Raw genomic sequence first — 15,219 nt, 5'->3', positions numbered from 1 at the left:
GTGTGTGTGTGTTTGTGTCATTCTACCACTCCTGGAAGTCCCAAATCAAACAAAACACAAAATGTATGAATCGCCAATGCTGATAAAAGTTCAGCATTTTGTTTCATTCTGAGCAGGTGTGTTTTTCTGTAGCAACATAAAACAAACCATGGAATGGCTTGATTTATGGAGGTGGGTTTTTTTTTTTTTTTTTTGCTTCATGGTTCATTTCATGCCCATCTCTACATAAAGATTAAATCAGCTCAAGAATTTTGGATCAACTATGGAAGAAAGCACAGTATCTCGAATAGACCTTTATACTAAGATGGAAATTTCAGACTGTGGTATGTCTGTCAATAGAGTGTGGGTGTCGTGTTTGCAAATTCCAGAAATAGGGTAGTCCAAGCCAGTCCAATTTGAGACACAGGCTAATCATCATCCAATCACACAAGACTAGTTAAAACTCCAGAGCCAGCCCATTAATCACTTATAGCTCAAACATTGATTGTCAAAAGATAATCCAACTCAGGTGGAGTGAGCTCAGCCAGAAACAGATCAGGAATGCAGAGGAATGAGAGGCAAACCAATTATCTCCAATGTCTTCTGCATCTTGGTCTGGCTAAGATAACTATATTTATAACTCTCCATATGAGTCCCTTCAGGTTCCAGCTGATTTCACTTTACTAGCAGCTGTCAGTGGCTGGCCTTGTTTCTCCTGCTTTGAGTTCTTTGGTCTTAATACCTTGAAACTTCTGCACTTTCTGAGGTGAGGGGCTGCTCATCTGCCAGGCTTTCAATGTTCTCTGGGAGTACAGAATACTTCCGGGTCAGGCAGGGCCCAACCCCTGCCAACTCTTGTGTTCTTCTGAGAACTTACTCTCATTTGAGCCCACAAGTATCTCTTTGATGAGGTTTCCTCCTGCAACGATAGGTCATCCTAGCCTTCATCTTCTGAAGAGGACAGCCAGAAAGGTATGGCATGACATTGAACCTTATTAAGAAATGACCAAACCTTTCCTAGCTAGTTCTGGGGGCAATCAGATGATCCATGCAAGCACTGGAAGAACATGTGGCTGCATTTAGTAACCCTTTCTCCCCAACTACCCCTCAGCAGTTCACACATTCACAGTGTGTTCTCATCAAAGATTCTGGCTGCCAGTTGTGGGAAGATTCTGAAAGGTGTGGTCTAAAAAAGTAGCACTTCTAAATGCTGTCTTTGGATTTGGTGCTGTGCATATGTAGAGCTCCTTCTCTGGAAAGGGGAACATGGCCTCTGTGGCAAAGCCCTGAGCTAGCCCATGTGGTCTTGCAGGCCTGACTTATTCTTTCATGCTGAGGACTAGAAAGGTTCCTGTCATCTGGTTCTTCCTTGATCAGGACTCTTTTTTCCTATATTTCCATGCATGCGAAGGTGCCAAAAAGGAGCAAAAGTCTATTTTCAAAACTGTTAAATTTTCAGATATGAAGTAGCACCTTAAATTTTATTTAAGAAGGCAATAGATAGATGACAGGGAGGTACAATGAAATATTTTCTTGACGCATTACCTGACACAACTGACAGTGCTGCTTGTAATGCCATATTTAAAAATAAAAAATAAAAATGAGATTATGCTTTTGCAACACTGACACCAATGATAATTATTTTTCTCATTTTCTCTGTTAATTTGTTTATCTTATTTGAATCTATATATAACTCTGACGTGGTAGACACATGTTGCCAACAGCAGCAAATGATTTTGCATGTGATAGAATAATTAAGATGAGTCAACAGCAGTTAAGCCTTGTTTTTGAGCAATACAATTGAATTTGAAATAACTAAGTTAATCCCCGCTGCCCATCATCTTTAAGTGTTCCATTACAAATTATGTGGCAGTCTGCATCATCATTTCGAGTACTACTGGATGAGTATTCATCTATAACTGGCTATACTTCATACACCTTGGTGAGAAATTTGTCATCAGAACAATGAGATCACTGTTTCAAGAGGACCAAAATTTGACAAATATATTTTATTCCAACTATCATTTTAAGCAGCCTTTTAACAACAACAACAACAACAACAACAACAACAGCAACAACAACAACAACAACAACAACAACAACAACAACAACACTGCATTTCTCTTCTTGGTATACATGTGCAATTCTTGGAAAGATTCTGAAAGATTCTAAACGTCCTGACAGGGTCTATCTTAGAGGGAAACAGATGTTTCTTTGTTTTTGGCTAGCAACTATAAAGACAAAAAATTCAGTACCTTACTTTGAATTCTAATAATGAACTGATGTTATTTTCACTTCCCAAACTAATAGGTGGTTTGTAGTACAGATGGGTACAAATGAAAAATTAAACCATCAAATTCAATGAGAAATCACTAATTCATTGATTTGTACTCATACAAATCAATGTCTCCAATGAATACAAATCAATGAAATTTTAGTGATTTTTGATTTGTCAATTTGTTGGGCTATAAAATGTAGGCCACTAGAGGAACCAAAAGTGCAGGGAAGCTTCCCCTGATACTCCTCTATGATTCATCCAAGTTTGGTAAATATTGGATTTCAGACGTCTGGAAAGACACCCACTAAAAGTGCCCCCAAGGAAAGTTCCTTCCCAGCCACCTAGAAACATCAAAATCAAAGAGGAGCTTCCCCTGACTCTCCTCTACAATTCCTCCAAATGTGGTGAAGACTGGGTTTCCCCAAGTCAGTTGCTAAAGGAAATTTTCCTTGGGGGTCCCATTCACAGGTTTATAACTTTGACGTCTGAAATAAAATCTTCACCAAACTTGCAGGGACTCTAGAGGAGTGTCATGGGAAGCTTCTCTATGATTTTGGTGTCTCTCAGTGCCTGGGGAGGACTTTCCTTGGGAGTCCCTACTTGTGGACGTATAACTCAGATGTCTAAAACTTAAACTTCACCAAAACTTCAGGACTTGTAGAGGAGAGTCAGAGGGTGCCTTTCTGTAAATATGGTATATCTAAGTGCTTAGGAGGCCATTTTATAGGGTTTTTAATTAAACATGCATTGATGAGGGAAAAAATCCATACATTCATTGACCTTGATGAATCACAAATGAAAATGGATCACCATTTTTCTGATTCATGCCCATCTCTAGTTTGTAATGTACTATCTTGCATTTTATAATGCTATTGTTAGCTTTTAAAAGTACATGGATAAACATTCTAAGATAAATCATATTTAGACATTCATGATTTGAGCTAAAATACACTCGGAAATGTGTGTTTTATACAGAAATATGATTTTTAAAATGCAAATCTAAAGATGTCCATTAACATCCATTTTTTTCAGGTTAAGGATGAAACAGGGTAGAACAGAATGAAGAAGGAGCAGGTGAGAAACTGACTCAGATCACAAAGAGACAGCTCCATCCATTCCAACTCTTGAGTCACATCTAATCTCTCTGGCTTTTTGCAATGGAGGACAAAAACTGCTTTTGGAAGGTTGGCCCCAAACTACACATTTTGCATAAAATTTTGCATTCCAATGACAAACTTGAGAGCAAGGGTTCACTGGGGTGAGAAAGTGACATGATTGAATTCACACCTCCTATCTTCCATCTTGGGTGTTTTTCCTCAAAGAAAGATGTTTTCCACTTTCAGCATTATAGAAAGTTTGGCCCATAGTATGAGGATTCAAACCTTGTGACTTCTGCATGAATGCACTCGGTCAGTTGGGAGGATTTCTTTCAAACCATAAAATAGGTTAGTGGTTGCCTTCTGGGACATATCTTCAAGGTTTATGACAGTATTGCTTGAGCTTTCCCATGCTGGTGTCTCCACGTAATGCTAAAAATAGGCTAACAAATTAGTCTTTACTCTGGGGTTTAGCCATTGCTAAAAGACTTTTTTCTGTGATGACCTTGTTTACCCTGCCATTACATTTAAAATAATATTGGCAGTGGGTTCACTGAGAAAATAACACAAATCCGATTGTTTCAAAACCTTCCTGGATTTCACCTGTGGAATCTACAGTTTTACATGAATAGTTGTTAGCACTGAAAGAGCTAGTAAAGCACTTGATTTTAAGAACTACTATCACGAGAAATTTAAAATAGCCTCAGTGCAAGTATATAGTTTCTTATCAGAACATGAACAATAAAATTAGAGGCCAAATATATAATGAGTATGTTCTTACTACTTATATGAGGACAATCCCCAATGTCAGCATCTAAGCAGAAGTCACTGAAATACATGTGGTGCGCTGGATGGACATGTTATGATTAGAACGTGATTTGCAAAATTGGATGACTTGATCCATAGGGTCCCTTACAGCTCTGCATTTCTAAGACTATTCATATCAAGGAATTGCTTACTCCCATGGCATGATTATGTTCACTTTTTAATCCATATATAAATCTTGCAGGTTATAGTTACATGACATGTATGTATTTAGATTGTTAATGATGTTTGAGCTGAAGCACAGCCATTAAATTCAACTTGGCTCTCCCCTGCATCATGCTTTAGTGGCTAGTTAAGCTTCCCCTGAACTAATGCACATTTAAAGTGATTAAAGAAGAAATCTTATCAAGTTGAATGATCATGTAAATATTCTTAGGTCAACAGTGGGTCAGACAACAAGAGGAATAAAAGGTGTCAGCTGCTTTTCAAATCCTCAGCTCACCTTTTATTAAACACTGCAATATATGATCCAGCTCTCATGAATAAAAACTTTTTACTCTCTCTTCAGGCTGATGAGAAACAAAACATGTCATCAGTTTGTGTTCAGTAGTATGTGTCATGCAAGCTAAAAGGTAATAGCAATCAAAACAGTTTAAAATAACAGCATCTGGGGCAACTAAGTAATCTAGTTCAACCTGCTAGCTACATGATGCAGTAAATCCAGAGCTGGAGTATCCATAACAGATGCTTACCTAGCTTCTGCCTGAAGAATTCTGAGAAAGATGACCCTTTATCCACACCAATAATTGGATCCATAAGGAAAATATTCTTACCATTAGAATGTTTTATCTAAAGTTCCTCTGAAATCTACAGTCATTTCACTTCATCTTGTTAGATGAAGTTAGAAGTTAGATTAAGTTGACCTATTCTTGCCCCATTTTTATCTGAAACCCCTTCAGCAGTTGAATGAGTAATGTTCCCTGGTGAAGACTCATGTCTTCACCAGGCTACATACACCTTGTTTCACCAACCTTTCTTCACATGCTCTAGTTAAGGCAGGCAGACTTCTGAGTCCCAAGGCCATGGAGCGCTTTCTTCAATGACACAGATGTATGCTGGTATTTTCTAGCACTCTTCAGCAGCTATTTTTGACTCTTAGGATTGCACCATTTGTCTTGCTGGAGGAAGAACAGATCAGGGGAGAGTTGCAGAACCTTGGATAGCTCCATACACTTTGTTCCAGCAAGGCTTGGAGTTCAATGATGGCCTTTAATTCCTCTTGATGCCTGACTCACCCTGTGACCATTTGGAGACACTTTAACCCAATCATTTCCCAGGTTGAAGACTGCATATGCATTTCCAGAACTCATGGAAAACCCAACTCTTCACAAGGCCAGGTCATAGCAAATGGTGTATTTGCACTGTGCTCTGTAGGACAGGAGAAGGGACAAAATGCAGACAGGTCAGAAGGACTTCTGGTTAGGGCACCAGTCATCTGCAGAACTGGACACATTCTGCTTTATTCTCTCTCTCTCCCCACCCCCGTTGCCATTAACAGAAAATTTTAATGTTACTAGTGTGCAAATCAGGTTCCTAAGAGAGCTGCAAGGGATGGGTTTTTTTTTTTTAAAAGGCAGTGGATATAATTATCTGTGATTTTCTCTTAAAAGAACAATGTAGAGTGCCTGCTCTTCTTTCCTTCCTTCTAAACTTCCCTGTATTATTATTTTAAATAATTTTTTAAAAAATGCTTATAAGTACGTTGGCTGGTATCTCCTCTCCTGCCCATCAGAAGAGCAAGTGGGTTTCAAGGGAATACAACAACAGTTTATTTCTGTTGGAAAGTGAAAGGTGGGGGAAATCGTTCCAGTTCTACCTCTATACTTCCTGTCCTTCCTGTCCCCTTTCCTCTTCCTCTTCTTTGCTGGTTCTGAAATTAGTGGTATGGTATTCCTTTCTTGATTCATCTCTGTCTGCAAGAGCACGTGCAGAACATGGGATGACTGAAGAAACAAGTCCTCAGACTTTGATGATTTAATCAATGGAAGGTTTATATGTAATGCAAAGAACACACTCCCCATGAGTGCCACCTCAATGTCTTCCATAATTTTTCTTTCCCCACTTGTAACCCAGTCACATCTGTTTTTATTTTAACATTCTGAACCACATGAAAGCTAAATGTAACATGAGAGATCCATGGGAAGTAGAACTCTGCTGTCTAAGTGCCTCTGGGCTCTTTGCTTTGTACCAAGGTTGCCTCAGAAACAGAGAAATACACCTCATTTGGTCCATTTAACACACATATTTAAAAAATGTGCACATAACTAGTATATACTGAAAGTATTTAATGTATTCCTTGTTATACAGGGCTTCTTCTACAGCAGTGGCTTAACTGTGCCTTTTCAAGGGAAGTTAGGCTTCTGCTGTACTTCTCAAAACTTATAATTCTGCCTGTCTTTTTCTGCCCTCATGTTTAAAATTCCTTTTGTAACTGTTAAAATCCAGTTTTGGAGTTTATATAGTTTTTTTTTAAAAGACATGGGCCAGAATCCAGTTGAAAAATTACCTTGACCTGGCTCCATTGGCCAGGCTCTATTCCAGCAGTGAACTGCTGCAAATTAAGCATAGGTATTTGCTGCTACATGTGAAGTCTCACAACTGGTGTAACAACAATTGCCTACACTTGATGCCTTAACTTGTGGCTGAGATTGGTTGGTTGGTTGGTTGGTTGAAAATATCTTTTACCTCACCTTCTGCTGCTGATATCTCTGAAAGATGAAACCAAACCAAAATGACCTAGAAAAGAGGCACCCTTTTTCATAGTAAATGAAAGGAGTGGCACCTAAAAATGACATGAATTCAAGAGGCACCCACTCCAAAGGAAACCACATTGAAATAGAAATGAACGCTTCTGATGCGCACATCCTGAGTAAGCCTGTAGGTTTTTCCCATGTGGAGTTTCTTCATTTGAAGGAGTTCACTTCCAATCTGCTTTTAGTTGAAAGAAAACAAATAAAAAGGTACTTTACCGACAGTTAATCCTAACCTACCTGCCAGCTGAAAGACAAATTAAGAAAATCCTTTAGCTGATACGTACTGCACTAGCTCAGGAATTCCAGGCAATTCTTAAGAAACGTAAATCATACAAAGATGATATGCGGGGCTTTTTCTCCCCTCCTGTTGGACTGTCTGACATAACATACCATGAATTTTCTGTTATCACTAGTTAAAGAAGTCAAGCAGCCAGCACAAACATTATCACAGTCTGTCACAGATTCATTCTCTCTCACAGACGTAGGTTCCTGTTGCTGTTCCAGTACATAACTGGTGTGGAAACATCCTTTGATTCTTAGAAATCATTGACTTGTTTCTAGATATCTGACTAAATTCACAGGAATGTTTTCTCCACTTTCCTTGTTGATAAGTAGAGATAGAAACCTAGAAATTGATACACTACCAGGCTTTTATGCAAAGGGACTGATTTTGAGGGGGAAAATTTTAAGTAACAGGTTGTGAGGGTTCAGGTGTGGGGTCATTTGTTGTGCCTATTTTTCTTAGGTTTCATCTCTTCAAACATAGACACAGGTTCAGGTTGCAACACATTAACATTTATTGCACGAACATCAGTAAAACTGCTTACATCAGGTTGAACATTGTCTTTCTCCAATGGGGCCAAAAAGGGGTTTCATCCTTGATTAACAAAAGGGTTCTCATAACTAAGTTTTGGAACTTTTCTTTATTCCTCTTGAAATAAGAATAAATTAGGAGTTGGCCATCACAGCATTAATATGGAAAACTGATATATAGTAACTCTGCATTCATGTGCAAAAGAATTCTGGAGAATGGCAGTCCTTTATGCCAGTTGTAGCTATGGCTGTCATAGACAAATGAGGATGTTAAGGTAGAGCAGCTTTTTGGAGCATTATAATTTTGATCCACTGGAGAAAAAGCTGGCCAAAGATAGCTAGCCTTCTCTGCTTCAAGAAAAAGTAGTGCTCCTTGATTCCACCTTAATCATCTAAGGTTGTCTAAGGGGCAGCTGAACCATACTTCAATAGAGGCAATGATCCATCAGCCTCTACCAGAGAGTGATGTGCTAACTTAGGGAAGAAAGGCAGACTGTCTTGAATATATAGACCTGTTTTCCTCTAGAGTGGAATCACTGGGGACTATCACAGCCACCCTCTCTGCACCATACAGTGCAGAACAGCTCAGCCTACCGCCTCATTCTACTCAGTCTGGATAGTCCAGATTGAGGCTGAAGAAATGAGTGCTTTATTTCATTTCCACTTGCTCTCTGTATAGGAAAGAAGTGGACTAGATAAAAGGAAAATTAGCCGGGGTGTTATTACTGGCACTCCATGATATTGAAAGCATTATATTGCAATGATTGGAATCCACTGGGCAGCATGGACAGAGATTTGGAGATCATCATTCAAAAAAGTACTTTTTCCAAGCTCTGGGAATATTTCCAGAACAGCAATATGATTGCTTTCCTACTTGCTTCCTGCTTCCCAGTGTGGGAATTATTTGCTTTTTATAGCTAATTTACTGTTTGTAGTATGTAATTAGTCTTGAGGGAAAGAGAAGAAGCCAGCAAGCCAAAAGGGGTGAATGTAAGGAATAGTTAGTACTTTGAGAACAGATCACACACAGTAAGCAGTTAAAACCAGGCAGTTCCCTGGTAGAACGCCTAGTACAAAAGAACAGGAAAGACCATTATATGTGTCTGTTGGTAGGATTTAACAAGGGTCTGTCACTTGCACTGTGATGTAGTCACCTTTTTCCAAATGTTTCAGCAAGCTGATTTGGTTGATCACAATTACAATATAGCAAGTTTCTGCAAACATGAAATATTTTTTGCACTCTTCCCTGTGCATTGTTTCAATACTTCCCCTAATTTTCTGTAAAAAACACCAAGGGTGGGAGAATCTGTGCTGCATTCTTTTGGTACTGCCGTCAATGCTGTGGGGGAAATTACCTATTTCATAAGTGCTATGGGAAAGTAATGCCCTTGCTCAACATTTGGACAAACCATAGATCTGATTATAGGTTCTTCTAAATTCATTTCATGAGCTGGTGTTCATTTTTAAAGCTAATAAAGCATTTTGACAAATATGAATTGAATAGACCATAACAAATATTATGTTGCATTTAGGAAGTGTTACGTCAATCATAGCTCAAAGATGTATCCTGGATGCTTATAAGACACAGAAGGTTTCTGTGGAATCCTTTTCTGCCACATGCATTACTTGCTATGAGCTGAACGTTCTGAGTGTTTTCCAATATAGCAGCCAAGAGATCTGTACAGTCAGCTGTTCTAACATTTCCTGCCTTTTCTTTATTATGCTTATGCTATAAGGCAGACAATTACACCAAAGGAAGAGATAAAAGCAACATGCAGTCTCTCTCTCAGGAGATAAAAATAAAAGAAACCTGCATTGTCAGGGCTAAAGTAGCAACGGACAGGAAATGCTAGCAGGTGTAATGACTGCATTTAAGAAGGCAGAGGAATGCTTGGAGGTTATAGACTTTCCCCACCTCTGTCCTAAGTGGCCGCACAGTGCTGAAACATGACAAATACCAAGTAGTTAAAAATTAAATTGGAGACCGCAACATCTATGATACAGCACCAATGTGGTTTTCCTTATCTCTAAAAGCTGAACCCATCGATATGTGCACATTTGCATAAATATATGAAATCATCACTAAGGGGAAGTGGGTAAAATGTTGTTACACATATTCCCAGAACTATTTCAACATACCTGAGTTTTGTTCAGTTTGCAAGCAAACTGGGGGAATCACTGCCATCTGTTGGCAGATAATTTCAAAATATTTAACTGCTCCCTTGTCAATGCAGAGTATTTAAAACTGTGCCATTTATCTAAAAAGGATAGGGTTTTTATCATAACAAATTATTGTTGCTACTGTTAATTTGGCAGTGATTTAGGATTAAGTAGTCTTAGACCCTATTACTTGGGAGTAAGTATCACTGCCCCTTCATGGATTGCTGCCTTGGCGTGGCGAAGGGGCTTGAGTAATTGAGAGAAGCTATGGGCAATGCTGTGCGGACAGGTCATAGTGCAGAGTTCTGACTAAACGCAATCCACTTGGAGCAGGAACTGGGAAGCTACTCCAGTATCTTTGCCAAGAAAACTCCATGGAGAGAAACAAAAGGTTAAAGATATGACGCTGGAAGATGAGCCCCTCAGGTCGGAAGGTGACCAACATGCTACAGAGGAAGAGTGGAAGACAAGTACAAGTAGCTCCAGAGCTAATGAAGTGGCTGGGCCAAAGTCGAAAGGATGCTCAGCTGTGGACGTGCATGGAAGTGAAAGGAAAGTCCGATGCTGCAAAGAAAAATACTGCATATGAACCTGGAATGTAAGGTCTATGAACCTTGGTATGCTGGATGTGGTCAAACAGGAGATGGCAAGAATAAACATTGACATCCTGGGTGTCAGTGAATGAAAATGGACTGGACTGGGTGAATTCTATTCAGACAATTATCATATCTACTATTGTGGGCAAGAATCCCGTAGAAGAAATGGAGTAGCCCTCATAGTTACCCAAAGAGTGGGAAAAGCTGTACTGGGATACAATCTCAAAAATGATCGAATGATTTCATGGCAGACCTTTCAACACCATAGTAATCCAACTTTATGCACCGATCACTGATGCTGAAGAGCGGAAATTGACCAATTCTATGAAGACTTACAACACCTTCTAGAACTGACACCAAAGAAAGATGTGCTTGTCATTATAGAGGACGGGAATGCTAAAGTAGGGAGTCAAGAGATAAAAGGAACAACAGGTAAGTTAGGCCTTAGAGTTCAAAATGAAGCAGGGCAAAGGCTAATAGAGTTTTGTCAAGAGAATGAGCTGGTCATCAAAAACACTCTTTTCCAACAACAGAAGAGGCAACTCTACACATGGACATCACCAGATGGTCAATACCGAAATCAGATTGATTACATTCTGTGCAGCCAAAGATGGAGAAGCTCTATACAGTCCGCAAAAACAAGGCCTAGAGTTGATTGTGGCTCTGTTCATCAGCTTCTTATAGCAAAACTCAAGCTTAAAGTGGAAAAAGTAGAAAAAACCACTGGGCTAGTCAGATATAATCTAAACCAAATCCCTTATGAATACACAGTGGAAGTGAAGAACAGATTTAAGGAACTAGATTTATTGTACAGAGTGCCTGAAGAACTATGGATGGAGGTGTGTAACACTGTACAGGAGGCAGTGGGCCTTCTTAAATTAACAGTGAAAAGAAATAGAGGAAAAGAATAGAAAGGGAAAAACCAGAGATCTGTTCAAGAAAATTGGAAATATCAAATGAACATTTTGTGCAAAGATGGACATGATAAAGGACAAAAATGGTAGGGACGTCATAGAAGCAGAAAACATCAAGAAGAGGTGGCAAGAATACACAGAGGAATTATACCAGAATGATCCGGATGTCCCGGACAACCCATAGAATGTGGTTGCTGATCTTGATCCAGACATCCTGGAGAGTGAAGTCAAGTGGGCCTTAGCATGATGAACAACAAGGCCAGTGGAGGCGATGGCATTCCAGTTGAACTATTTAAAATCTTAAAAGATGACTCTGCTAAGGTGCTACACTCAATATGCCAGCAAGTTTGGAAAAAAGCAATGGCCAGAAGATTGGAAAAGATCAGTCTACATCCCAATCCCAAAGAAGGGTAGTGCCAAAGAATGCTCCAATTACCGTCAATTGCACTCATTTCACACGCTAGCAGGGTTATGCTCAAAATCCTACAAGGTAGGCTTCAGCAGTGTGAAGACCGAGAAATCCCAGAAGGACTAAAGTAAACCTGCCCAGTCACTAAGATCTGCTGGAAAGGCCCTGCTCTTTGTCCCACCATTGAGAACAGTTTGTTATGTGGAGACATGGTACAGCTCTTTTTTTGCCATATCATTGCAACTGTGGAATGCTCTCCAAGGGGGAGCCTCAATTGGCACCAACACTGGCATCATTTCAGCACCAAGTGAAGACACACTTACTTGTTAGCGCTTTTGGAGGTTGAGGATCATAGCCTGTACAGGTTTTAGTGCAATGCTTTTAAATGTTTTAATTTTGTGTCTCCTGATTTTAAATTGGTTCACATATCATATTTTTAAAAAATTGCTCTACACAGCTTTGTAACCTACCCTGAGATCATGTGATACAGTGCAGGCTATAAATATTTCAATAAACAAACTGTAATCCAAAAATGGCAATGTTTGAAAATTCTAGCTTTGGGCAAGTTGTTTGTGTTATACTGGCATGACCAAGAAAGACCTCTGCTTGTGATTCAGAGCACTTCCCACTCTACAGGTTTTCTACATTCATATTAGCAAAGAGGAGAGATTGGTGTATACATTTCTTAGCTTAGACCAGGAGTGAGGGATTCTGTTTCCAGTCCAAGGGGCAAGTTTAAATTTGGACAGAGTATTAAGGAGTTCACTAGAGGGAGTGTGTAGAATTAAGGGCACAGAAAGTGGCTGAAGCAAAAGGTGTGAAATTAGGTAAGGGTGTTCTAATGTTCAGGAAGACAGGAGGCTGTCCACCTAAACCCTAGCCTACCACCCCCAACCAGAGGAAGATACCTGTCAGTGCCTAAGGAGTAGTTCATCTTTGCAATGGGGTGGGGGTCTGGATAGGGCAAAATATGTAGCTGAGCCTGCTTCTCATGCCTCCATCCTTTGCCCCACTAATTCTAGGATAAATCCCCACTGGGTGAGCTGTGCATCTTAACAGTTTAGGACTTTGATAATTGTCAGAATGTTTCTCCCAGGTATCAGCTACCCATTCCACCCACTTACAGTGGTACCTTGACTTACGAATATCTCCACTTGCGAACGTTTCGAGTTACAAATGGCTCCGTTCGCAAAATGTTGCTTCGACTTGTGAGTGGAGCTTTGACTTGCAAACTAAAAAAAAAACCTTTCCTGCCCTTTTTTGACCTAAGTTCATCTTAGGTCAAAAGAAGAAAAAATAAAAAAATCCTCCCCCTAGTTCCTATGGGAACTAATGCTTTGACATAAGAACAGCGCCTCGACATATGAACGAAAAACAGCAGGTATGGATTAAATGGTTTTCAATGCATTCCTAAGGAAAAGTTTGCATCGACTTATGAACTTTTCAATGTACAAACGCTGTTCCAATACGGATTAAGTTCTTAAGTTGAGGTACCACTGTATTTCAATCCATGATATTAAAAGTGGCCACACCAAGGGATCATACCTTTTTGGTGATGGCCCCCAAATAAGTTGGAATAAGTTACCAACAGAGATACACCAGGCTCCTACTCTTCTTACATCCAGGAAATGACAGAATTATTTAACAACTGACTCTCCTGGAACAGTTAATGAATTTATTGTAGGAATTTTAGATGTTATTAAAAATTTACATTTATGGTTCATTTACTGCTGTGTGTCACCTTATTGCTTTTGACTGTATAATTGTTATGTGGGATCTTGAGGGTTTTAAGTTTTTAAAGCATAAACTGCACAGAGTAGTGCTTGCACTTGTGAGGCGGTATGTAAATCAAATATGTACAAACAAACAAACAAACAAACAAAAACTGGGTATTTTCCCACCAACCATACAACACACATGAGGTGCCAATTTTGAGTATATCTTACCTGGAGTAAGATGAAATGTAACAATTTTCCAGGTTGCAAACCAACACTCAGTTCCATGCAATGCTTTCCTGTTTAGCAAAGCAGGGCTTAGTTAAGGTAAAGGTAAAGGTTCCCCTTGACAATTTTTGTCCAGTCGTGTTCGACTCTAGGGGGTGGTGCTCATCCCCGTTTCCAAGCCATAGAGCCAGCGTTTTGTCCGAAGACAATCTTCCGTGGTCACATGGCCAGTGCAACTTAGACAAGGAATGCTGTTACCTTCCCACCGAGGTGCTCCCTATTAATCTACTCGCATTTGCATGCTTTCTAACCACTAGGTTGGCAAGGAGCTGGGACAAAGCGACAGGAGCTCACTCCCTCACGTGGATTCGATCTTACAACTGCTTGGTCTTCTGACCCTGCAGCACAGGCTTCTGCGGTTTAGCCCACAGTGCCACCATGTCCCTTAGTTACTCAGGTTCTATTGCTGGGGTTTAAATAGCCACTTATCTCTCATCAATGAAAAAAAAGATGCAGGCTGGCCAGATGAGGAAACCTGGCAGGTCAGAAGAAACCCATCCTTGGTTTAGTGAAAGAGATTGAGAGAGAGGCTCAAAAGAATTGTATATACAGAACTGTGCCAGTTGTTGACAGGAAGGACCCATAAGCAGTCTCTAGATCTAGGTTAGTTTGTCTTGACATAGCATCAGCAAGCAGAGTGGCATAAGGAATGCAGTAAAGAGCTGCTGTTGATCAGTTTACTCCACTAGTCAATGGCAAGCAAGACAGAGCTTACATTGATACTCATGTACTGTAGCTTTAGAGCAGCCTCCCACAGGAATCCACAAGTGGAATTCCTGGCTAAAAAAACCCAGCTCTCATGTAGGCATACCTGTGCCTGGGCAGTATCACTTCATTCTTTGCAGGAAATTGTTCATGGAAATTGAACAAACTGCCATAGAAACAAACTCTGCACATAAAAAAAACTAGCATGTCAATAAGAAGACTAGGATAGATTCCCCTTTCCTGATATCACTGTTTTGGAATGCATAAGGTTTCATTCAGGTGAACCAACAAACATAAGCCAGTACTCAAGGGCGTAATTCCATGACAACAAATGACATTGCGCCGGCATGTACCTACTTCCAGATTATGCATGAGACTGCAGTAATCCGATGAACTAATTAGGAGTACAATCAATAGCACACCTAGTGACACACCTAGTGAACATTTGCACAACTGGAAAAGAAGCAAGGGGGAAAAGACAGCAGGGAAATCTACTGCCCTCTTTCCTGCTTCTAGTGTAGCAGTAGATTTAGGAGATGTTTATGAAGCAATACAACTTTGACACAGGTTAATTACTAAAATGCAAAGAGACATTCTTAGCAGTCTTAAGGCATTCTTCCCTTGACATCCCTACAGAACATCTCTGTGGGGCTTTGTTAAAAAAGCAGAACTCAAATGCAAAGGTGG

Source organism: Pogona vitticeps, chromosome 4, assembly GCF_051106095.1.
Source record: "Pogona vitticeps strain Pit_001003342236 chromosome 4, PviZW2.1, whole genome shotgun sequence".
Taxonomy (NCBI): Eukaryota; Metazoa; Chordata; class Lepidosauria; order Squamata; family Agamidae; genus Pogona; species Pogona vitticeps.
This window is presented reverse-complemented; position numbering follows the sequence as displayed.